Source organism: Crassostrea angulata, unplaced genomic scaffold (genome assembly GCF_025612915.1).
Source record: "Crassostrea angulata isolate pt1a10 unplaced genomic scaffold, ASM2561291v2 HiC_scaffold_229, whole genome shotgun sequence".
Classification (NCBI taxonomy): domain Eukaryota; kingdom Metazoa; phylum Mollusca; class Bivalvia; order Ostreida; family Ostreidae; genus Magallana; species Magallana angulata.
Window position 1 is genome coordinate 62425 of NW_026441782.1, and position 10404 is coordinate 72828.

Below are 10404 nucleotides of genomic sequence, written 5' to 3' on the forward strand. Positions count from 1 at the left end.
CTTGCAGGCTGTTTTACTTGTTAAGGCTCTCTCACTTTCCAAATGCCACAGGCAAACAGATTTTCTACACATAAGCGCTTATTGATATATTTTATTGTTGCTTCCATGAACTACCGCCCACGTTGGAAGCTATACGTGACAATTTTCAGTTTCACCAAACTGTAAAATGAAACTTATTCGAATAATGGTTGTACACTCGAAGCGCATCGCTTTCATAACAATTGATGTTAGTAAGCTCAAACCAGATACATGAGTTTTAATGTTTAAAGGTTTCAAAACATTCAGAGGCAAAATTTGCACGAAAGCAGGAACACTTATTAGACGCATTTCATAGAGTCATACTTTCAAATAAGACTGTTCTCCAATAGCCAAGCGCATCACCAATATATATTACCATCTAGATAGAGTCAGATTCAGGTGCTCTTTTGAAGTCACTCACAAATCAAGTCAATCATAAGCACAGATGTTTCAACGAAAGTATGCTGTATGTTGAATAAAACCTCAAGTTTTAAATATTCAAAGATGTGACCTTGACTTGATAACCAGGTCGTATCTATATAGGAGACACTCATTTCTATCGATCAATTTTTGAGATCAAAATATGAGAATAATATAGTTTGAACCTGAGCGGAGAGTCATCATATCTCAAACTGTTACTGTGCCTGGGTCTCTAAAATCCCTGTCACACGTCGTCCTCATGGCGATCCTGCTCAACCTTAAATAAAGTAAAACGCCAGAGGCAGGCAGAAGAGTCTCCTGCAGCGGCGAAACAACGCAACCGCATCTTCATCTGTGGCGGTGGGATCGCCTCGAACATTATATAACGCCATGTGACGACACTCATTTTTAGGATGCACAAAGTACGCACTGTGGCTCTGCTTTCTGATAAACACGCAGTAGAAACGCAATGAGGTCCCCGTGACAGCGCCGTAATGTCTCAAAAGGCGCTACGAGACCTCCGTTGGCACACCTAAGGAACGCAGCAAATTGCAGTGTAAACGCAGTGATAGGTCAATTGCGCTTGCACAGAGACCTCCCGGAGTCCTTTGTGCTGTTACTGTGTCTATATCGCGCTCTCTAGCTTTGCGCATCAACAGCGTTTGAACGATTTGCATTTACATTGGCTGCGTTCATACAGCACCCAGGGAGCTATTGCATCGTTCATCGCGCTCTCATGACGTTTCTTCTGCGTTTATTGGCGTTAACGTTTGTTACTGCGCTTCTGTGGCGATCTCTCTCAACCTTAAATAAAGTTAAACGCCACAGGCAGGCAGAAAAGTCTCCTGCAGCGCCGAAACAAAGCAATAGCATCTTCATCTGTCGCGGTGGGATCTCCTCGAACATTATATAACGCCATGCGACGACACGCAATTTGGACATGCACAGAGTACGCGCTGTGGCTCTGCGTTCTGATAAACACGCAGTAGAAACGCAGCGAGGTCCCCGTGACAGCGCCGTAATATCTCAAATGGTGCTAAGAGAGCTCCGTTGGCGCGCTCAAGGGATGCAGCTAATTGCAGTGTAGACGCACTGATAGGTCAATTGCGCTTGCACAGAGACCTCCCAGATTCCTTTGTGCTGTCACTGTGTCTATATCGCGCTCTCTTTGCGCATCAACAGCGTTTGAACGATTTGTATTTACATGCAAATTTACATTTAGTGCGTTGTCAGCAAGAACACAAAAACTCGAGCAAAGGCTGTTGTACAATAACAACCGATATATTATTATCTAACTTGAACATATTAACTTTAACCTACTAAAAAGTAAAGAACATTTTGTGCATGCAGTCAGCGCGCACAACACGCCGTGGACCCACGGCCAAAACTCGCATCACTTCATGAGCGCTCGGCGTATACTCAGCGAGAAAGCAGTCGATCGCAAAGTAGAACTCTGTGGAGTCACAGGTACACGCCCTGGGAGCTCCTTAAAATCTTCACTTGCTAAAATTTTAATACATTTGTATAGTTTTATAATATTTCTTGCGATCCTACGGAGATTCGATGAATTTTACAACGCCGTGAACACGCCGTGGGAACGAAACTTGGTGTGTCAGTGCCTTCAGATTGTGTCCATACTGGCTGACTCTATATATTAAAGTTATATCAATCATTACATCAAGGATTGTGAGACTATTTGAAAGAACATGTCGGCTGACAGTAAGATAAAACTAATGCGACAGGTTTAAACAATATTAGATACCATATTGTAAAGTGTGTTTTTTCACTGTCTTGCAGGCGTCTGAAGTAGGAAGAATCCCGGACTTGCAGGCTGTTTTACTTGTTAAGACTCTCTTACTTTGAAAATGCCACAGACAAACAGATTTTTTACACAGAAGCGCCTTATTCATATACTTTATTGTTGCATCCACCCACTATGCCCACTTTGTTAAGATTTCAATCAATGTGTATAGTTTTCTGAATATTTCTTGCGATCCTACGGAGATTCTATCAATTTTACAATGCTGTAAACACTCCGTGGGACAGCGCAATTTGGTGTGACAGTGCCTTCACATTGTGTTCATACTGGTTGAGTCTATATATAAAAGTTATATCAATCATTGCATCAAGAATTATTAGACTATTTGAAAGAACATGTCAGCTGTAAGTAAGATAAAATTAATGCGACACGTTTTTAACAATATTATATACTATGTTGTAAAGTGTGTTTTTTCACAGTCTTGCAGGCGTCTGAAGTAGGTAGAATCCCGGACTTGCAGGCTGTTTTACTTGTTAAGGCTCTCTCACTTTCCAAATGCCACAGGCAAACAGATTTTCTACACATAAGCGCTTATTGATATATTTTATTGTTGCTTCCATGAACTACCGCCCACGTTGGAAGCTATACGTGACAATTTTCAGTTTCACCAAACTGTAAAATGAAACTTATTCGAATAATGGTTGTACACTCGAAGCGCATCGCTTTCATAACAATTGATGTTAGTAAGCTCAAACCAGATACATGAGTTTTAATGTTTAAAGGTTTCAAAACATTCAGAGGCAGAATTTGCACGAAAGCAGGAACACTTATTAGACGCATTTCATAGAGTCATACTTTCAAATAAGACTGTTCTCCAATAGCCAAGCGCATCACCAATATATATTACCATCTAGATAAAGTCAGATTCAGGTGCTCTTTTGAAGTCACTCACAAATCAAGTCAATCATAAGCACAGATGTTTCAACGAAAGTATGCTGTATGTTGAATAAAACCTCAAGTTTTAAATATTCAAAGATGTGACCTTGACTTGATAACCAGGTCGTATCTATATAGGAGACACTCATTTCTATCGATCAATTTTTGAGATCAAAATATGAGAATGAGATAGTTTGAACCTGAGCGGAGAGTCATCATATCTCAAACTGTTACTGTGCCTGGGTCTCTAAAATCCCTGTCACACGTCGTCCTCATGGCGATCCTGCTCAACCTTAAATAAAGTAAAACGCCAGAGGCAGGCAGAAGAGTCTCCTGCAGCGGCGAAACAACGCAACCGCATCTTCATCTGTCGCGGTGGGATCGCCTCGAACATTATATAACGCCATGTGACGACACTCATTTTTAGGATGCACAATGTACGCACTGTGGCTCTGCTTTCTGATAAACACGCAGTAGAAACGCAATGAGGTCCCCGTGACAGCGCCGTAATGTCTCAAAAGGCGCTACGAGACCTCCGTTGGCACACCTAAGGAACGCAGCAAATTGCAGTGTAAACGCAGTGATAGGTCAATTGCGCTTGCACAGAGACCTCCCGGAGTCCTTTGTGCTGTTACTGTGTCTATATCGCGCTCTCTAGCTTTGCGCATCAACAGCGTTTGAACGATTTGCATTTACATTGGCTGCGTTCATACAGCACCCAGGGAGCTATTGCATCGTTCATCGCGCTCTCATGACGTTTCTTCTGCGTTTATTGGCGTTAACGTTTGTTACTGCGCTTCTGTGGCGATCTCTCTCAACCTTAAATAAAGTTAAACGTCACAGGCAGGCAGAAAAGTCTCCTGCAGCGCCGAAACAAAGCAATAGCATCTTCATCTGTCGCGGTGGGATCTCCTCGAACATTATATAACGCCATGCGACGACACGCAATTTGGACATGCACAGAGTACGCGCTGTGGCTCTGCGTTCTGATAAACACGCAGTAGAAACGCAGCGAGGTCCCCGTGACAGCGCCGTAATATCTCAAATGGTGCTAAGAGAGCTCCGTTGGCGCGCTCAAGGGACGCAGCTAATTGCAGTGTAGACGCACTGATAGGTCAATTGCGCTTGCACAGAGACCTCCCAGATTCCTTTGTGCTGTCACTGTGTCTATATCGCGCTCTCTTTGCGCATCAACAGCGTTTGAACGATTTGTATTTACATGCAAATTTACATTTAGTGCGTTGTCAGCAAGAACACAAAAACTCGAGCAAAGGCTGTTGTACAATAACAACCGATATATTATTATCTAACTTGAACATATTAACTTTAACCTACTAAAAAGTAAAGAACATTTTGTGCATGCAGTCAGCGCGCACAACACGCCGTGGACCCACGGCCAAAACTCGCATCACTTCATGAGCGCTCGGCGTATACTCAGCGAGAAAGCAGTCGATCGCAAAGTAGAACTCTGTGGAGTCACAGGTACACGCCCTGGGAGCTCCTTAAAATCTTCACTTGCTAAAATTTTAATACATTTGTATAGTTTTATAATATTTCTTGCGATCCTACGGAGATTCGATGAATTTTACAACGCCGTGAACACGCCGTGGGAACGAAACTTGGTGTGTCAGTGCCTTCAGATTGTGTCCATACTGGCTGAGTCTATATATTAAAGTTATATCAATCATTACATCAAGGATTGTGAGACTATTTGAAAGAACATGTCGGCTGACAGTAAGATAAAACTAATGCGACAGGTTTAAACAATATTAGATACCATATTGTAAAGTGTGTTTTTTCACTGTCTTGCAGGCGTCTGAAGTAGGAAGAATCCCGGACTTGCAGGCTGTTTTACTTGTTAAGACTCTCTTACTTTGAAAATGCCACAGACAAACAGATTTTTTTACACAGAAGCGCCTTATTCATATACTTTATTGTTGCATCCACCCACTATGCCCACTTTGTTAAGATTTCAATCAATGTGTATAGTTTTCTGAATATTTCTTGCGATCCTACGGAGATTCTATCAATTTTACAATGCTGTAAACACTCCGTGGGACAGCGCAATTTGGTGTGACAGTGCCTTCACATTGTGTTCATACTGGTTGAGTCTATATATAAAAGTTATATCAATCATTGCATCAAGAATTATTAGACTATTTGAAAGAACATGTCAGCTGTAAGTAGGATAAAATTAATGCGACACGTTTTTAACAATATTATATACTATGTTGTAAAGTGTGTTTTTTCACAGTCTTGCAGGCGTCTGAAGTAGGTAGAATCCCGGACTTGCAGGCTGTTTTACTTGTTAAGGCTCTCTCACTTTCCAAATGCCACAGGCAAACAGATTTTCTACACATAAGCGCTTATTGATATATTTTATTGTTGCTTCCATGAACTACCGCCCACGTTGGAAGCTATACGTGACAATTTTCAGTTTCACCAAACTGTAAAATGAAACTTATTCGAATAATGGTTGTACACTCGAAGCGCATCGCTTTCATAACAATTGATGTTAGTAAGCTCAAACCAGATACATGAGTTTTAATGTTTAAAGGTTTCAAAACATTCAGAGGCAGAATTTGCACGAAAGCAGGAACACTTATTAGACGCATTTCATAGAGTCATACTTTCAAATAAGACTGTTCTCCAATAGCCAAGCGCATCACCAATATATATTACCATCTAGATAAAGTCAGATTCAGGTGCTCTTTTGAAGTCACTCACAAATCAAGTCAATCATAAGCACAGATGTTTCAACGAAATTATGCTGTATGTTGAATAAAACCTCAAGTTTTAAATATTCAAAGATGTGACCTTGACTTGATAACCAGGTCGTATCTATATAGGAGACACTCATTTCTATCGATCAATTTTTGAGATCAAAATATGAGAATGAGATAGTTTGAACCTGAGCGGAGAGTCATCATATCTCAAACTGTTACTGTGCCTGGGTCTCTAAAATCCCTGTCACACGTCGTCCTCATGGCGATCCTGCTCAACCTTAAATAAAGTAAAACGCCAGAGACAGGCAGAAGAGTCTCCTGCAGCGGCGAAACAGCGCAACCGCATCTTCATCTGTCGCGGTGGGATCGCCTCGAACATTATATAACGCCATGTGACGACACTCATTTTTAGGATGCACAAAGTACGCACTGTGGCTCTGCTTTCTGATAAACACGCAGTAGAAACGCAATGAGGTCCCCGTGACAGCGCCGTAATGTCTCAAAAGGCGCTACGAGACCTCCGTTGGCACACCTAAGGAACGCAGCAAATTGCAGTGTAAACGCAGTGATAGGTCAATTGCGCTTGCACAGAGACCTCCCGGAGTCCTTTGTGCTGTTACTGTGTCTATATCGCGCTCTCTAGCTTTGCGCATCAACAGCGTTTGAACGATTTGCATTTAAATTGGCTGCGTTCATACAGCACCCAGGGAGCTATTGCATCGTTCATCGCGCTCTCATGACGTTTCTTCTGCGTTTATTGGCGTTAACGTTTGTTACTGCGCTTCTGTGGCGATCTCTCTCAACCTTAAATAAAGTTAAACGCCACAGGCAGGCAGAAAAGTCTCCTGCAGCGCCGAAACAAAGCAATAGCATCTTCATCTGTCGCGGTGGGATCTCCTCGAACATTATATAACGCCATGCGACGACACGCAATTTGGACATGCACAGAGTACGCGCTGTGGCTCTGCGTTCTGATAAACACGCAGTAGAAACGCAGCGAGGTCCCCGTGACAGCGCCGTAATATCTCAAATGGTGCTAAGAGAGCTCCGTTGGCGCGCTCAAGGGATGCAGCTAATTGCAGTGTAGACGCACTGATAGGTCAATTGCGCTTGCACAGAGACCTCCCAGATTCCTTTGTGCTGTCACTGTGTCTATTTCGCGCTCTCTTTGCGCATCAACAGCGTTTGAACGATTTGTATTTACATGCAAATTTACATTTAGTGCGTTGTCAGCAAGAACACAAAAACTCGAGCAAAGGCTGTTGTACAATAACAACCGATATAGTATTATCTAACTTGAACATATTAACTTTAACCTACTAAAAAGTAAAGAACATTTTGTGCATGTAGTCAGCGCGCTCAACACGCCGTGGACCCACGGCCAAAACTCGCATCACTTCATGAGCGCTCGGCGTATACTCAGCGAGAAAGCAGTCGATCGCAAAGTAGAACTCTGTGGAGTCACAGGTACACGCCCTGGGAGCTCCTTAAAATCTTCACTTGCTAAAATTTTAATACATTTGTATAGTTTTATAATATTTCTTGCGATCCTACGGAGATTCGATGAATTTTACAACGCCGTGAACACGCCGTGGGAACGAAACTTGGTGTGTCAGTGCCTTCAGATTGTGTCCATACTGGCTGAGTCTATATATTAAAGTTATATCAATCATTACATCAAGGATTGTGAGACTATTTGAAAGAACATGTCGGCTGACAGTAAGATAAAACTAATGCGACAGGTTTAAACAATATTAGATACCATATTGTAAAGTGTGTTTTTTCACTGTCTTGCAGGCGTCTGAAGTAGGAAGAATCCCGGACTTGCAGGCTGTTTTACTTGTTAAGACTCTCTTACTTTGAAAATGCCACAGACAAACAGATTTTTTACACAGAAGCGCCTTATTCATATACTTTATTGTTGCATCCACCCACTATGCCCACTTTGTTAAGATTTCAATCAATGTGTATAGTTTTCTGAATATTTCTTGCGATCCTACGGAGATTCTATCAAGTTTACAATGCTGTAAACACTCCGTGGGACAGCGCAATTTGGTGTGACAGTGCCTTCACATTGTGTTCATACTGGTTGAGTCTATATATAAAAGTTATATCAATCATTGCATCAAGAATTATTAGACTATTTGAAAGAACATGTCAGCTGTAAGTAGGATAAAATTAATGCGACACGTTTTTAACAATATTATATACTATGTTGTAAAGTGTGTTTTTTCACAGTCTTGCAGGCGTCTGAAGTAGGTAGAATCCCGGACTTGCAGGCTGTTTTACTTGTTAAGGCTCTCTCACTTTCCAAATGCCACAGGCAAACAGATTTTCTACACATAAGCGCTTATTGATATATTTTATTGTTGCTTCCATGAACTACCGCCCACGTTGGAAGCTATACGTGACAATTTTCAGTTTCACCAAACTGTAAAATGAAACTTATTCGAATAATGGTTGTACACTCGAAGCGCATCGCTTTCATAACAATTGATGTTAGTAAGCTCAAACCAGATACATGAGTTTTAATGTTTAAAGGTTTCAAAACATTCAGAGGCAAAATTTGCACGAAAGCAGGAACACTTATTAGACGCATTTCATAGAGTCATACTTTCAAATAAGACTGTTCTCCAATAGCCAAGCGCATCACCAATATATATTACCATCTAGATAAAGTCAGATTCAGGTGCTCTTTTGAAGTCACTCACAAATCAAGTCAATCATAAGCACAGATGTTTCAACGAAAGTATGCTGTATGTTGAATAAAACCTCAAGTTTTAAATATTCAAAGATGTGACCTTGACTTGATAACCAGGTCGTATCTATATAGGAGACACTCATTTCTATCGATCAATTTTTGAGATCAAAATATGAGAATAATATAGTTTGAACCTGAGCGGAGAGTCATCATATCTCAAACTGTTACTGTGCCTGGGTCTCTAAAATCCCTGTCACACGTCGTCCTCATGGCGATCCTGCTCAACCTTAAATAAAGTAAAACGCCAGAGGCAGGCAGAAGAGTCTCCTGCAGCGGCGAAACAACGCAACCGCATCTTCATCTGTGGCGGTGGGATCGCCTCGAACATTATATAACGCCATGTGACGACACTCACTTTTAGGATGCACAAAGTACGCACTGTGGCTCTGCTTTCTGATAAACACGCAGTAGAAACGCAATGAGGTCCCCGTGACAGCGCCGTAATGTCTCAAAAGGCGCTACGAGACCTCCGTTGGCACACCTAAGGAACGCAGCAAATTGCAGTGTAAACGCAGTGATAGGTCAATTGCGCTTGCACAGAGACCTCCCGGAGTCCTTTGTGCTGTTACTGTGTCTATATCGCGCTCTCTAGCTTTGCGCATCAACAGCGTTTGAACGATTTGCATTTACATTGGCTGCGTTCATACAGCACCCAGGGAGCTATTGCATCGTTCATCGCGCTCTCATGACGTTTCTTCTGCGTTTATTGGCGTTAACGTTTGTTACTGCGCTTCTGTGGCGATCTCTCTCAACCTTAAATAAAGTTAAACGCCACAGGCAGGCAGAAAAGTCTCCTGCAGCGCCGAAACAAAGCAATAGCATCTTCATCTGTCGCGGTGGGATCTCCTCGAACATTATATAACGCCATGCGACGACACGCAATTTGGACATGCACAGAGTACGCGCTGTGGCTCTGCGTTCTGATAAACACGCAGTAGAAACGCAGCGAGGTCCCCGTGACAGCGCCGTAATATCTCAAATGGTGCTAAGAGAGCTCCGTTGGCGCGCTCAAGGGATGCAGCTAATTGCAGTGTAGACGCACTGATAGGTCAATTGCGCTTGCACAGAGACCTCCCAGATTCCTTTGTGCTGTCACTGTGTCTATATCGCGCTCTCTTTGCGCATCAACAGCGTTTGAACGATTTGTATTTACATGCAAATTTACATTTAGTGCGTTGTCAGCAAGAACACAAAAACTCGAGCAAAGGCTGTTGTACAATAACAACCGATATATTATTATCTAACTTGAACATATTAACTTTAACCTACTAAAAAGTAAAGAACATTTTGTGCATGCAGTCAGCGCGCACAACACGCCGTGGACCCACGGCCAAAACTCGCATCACTTCATGAGCGCTCGGCGTATACTCAGCGAGAAAGCAGTCGATCGCAAAGTAGAACTCTGTGGAGTCACAGGTACACGCCCTGGGAGCTCCTTAAAATCTTCACTTGCTAAAATTTTAATACATTTGTATAGTTTTATAATATTTCTTGCGATCCTACGGAGATTCGATGAATTTTACAACGCCGTGAACACGCCGTGGGAACGAAACTTGGTGTGTTAGTGCCTTCAGATTGTGTCCATACTGGCTGAGTCTATATATTAAAGTTATATCAATCATTACACCAAGGATTGTGAGACTATTTGAAAGAACATGTCGGCTGACAGTAAGATAAAACTAATGCGACAGGTTTAAACAGTATTAGATACCATATTGTAAAGTGTGTTTTTTCACTGTCTTGCAGGCGTCTGAAGTAGGAAGAATCCCGGACTTGCAGGCTGT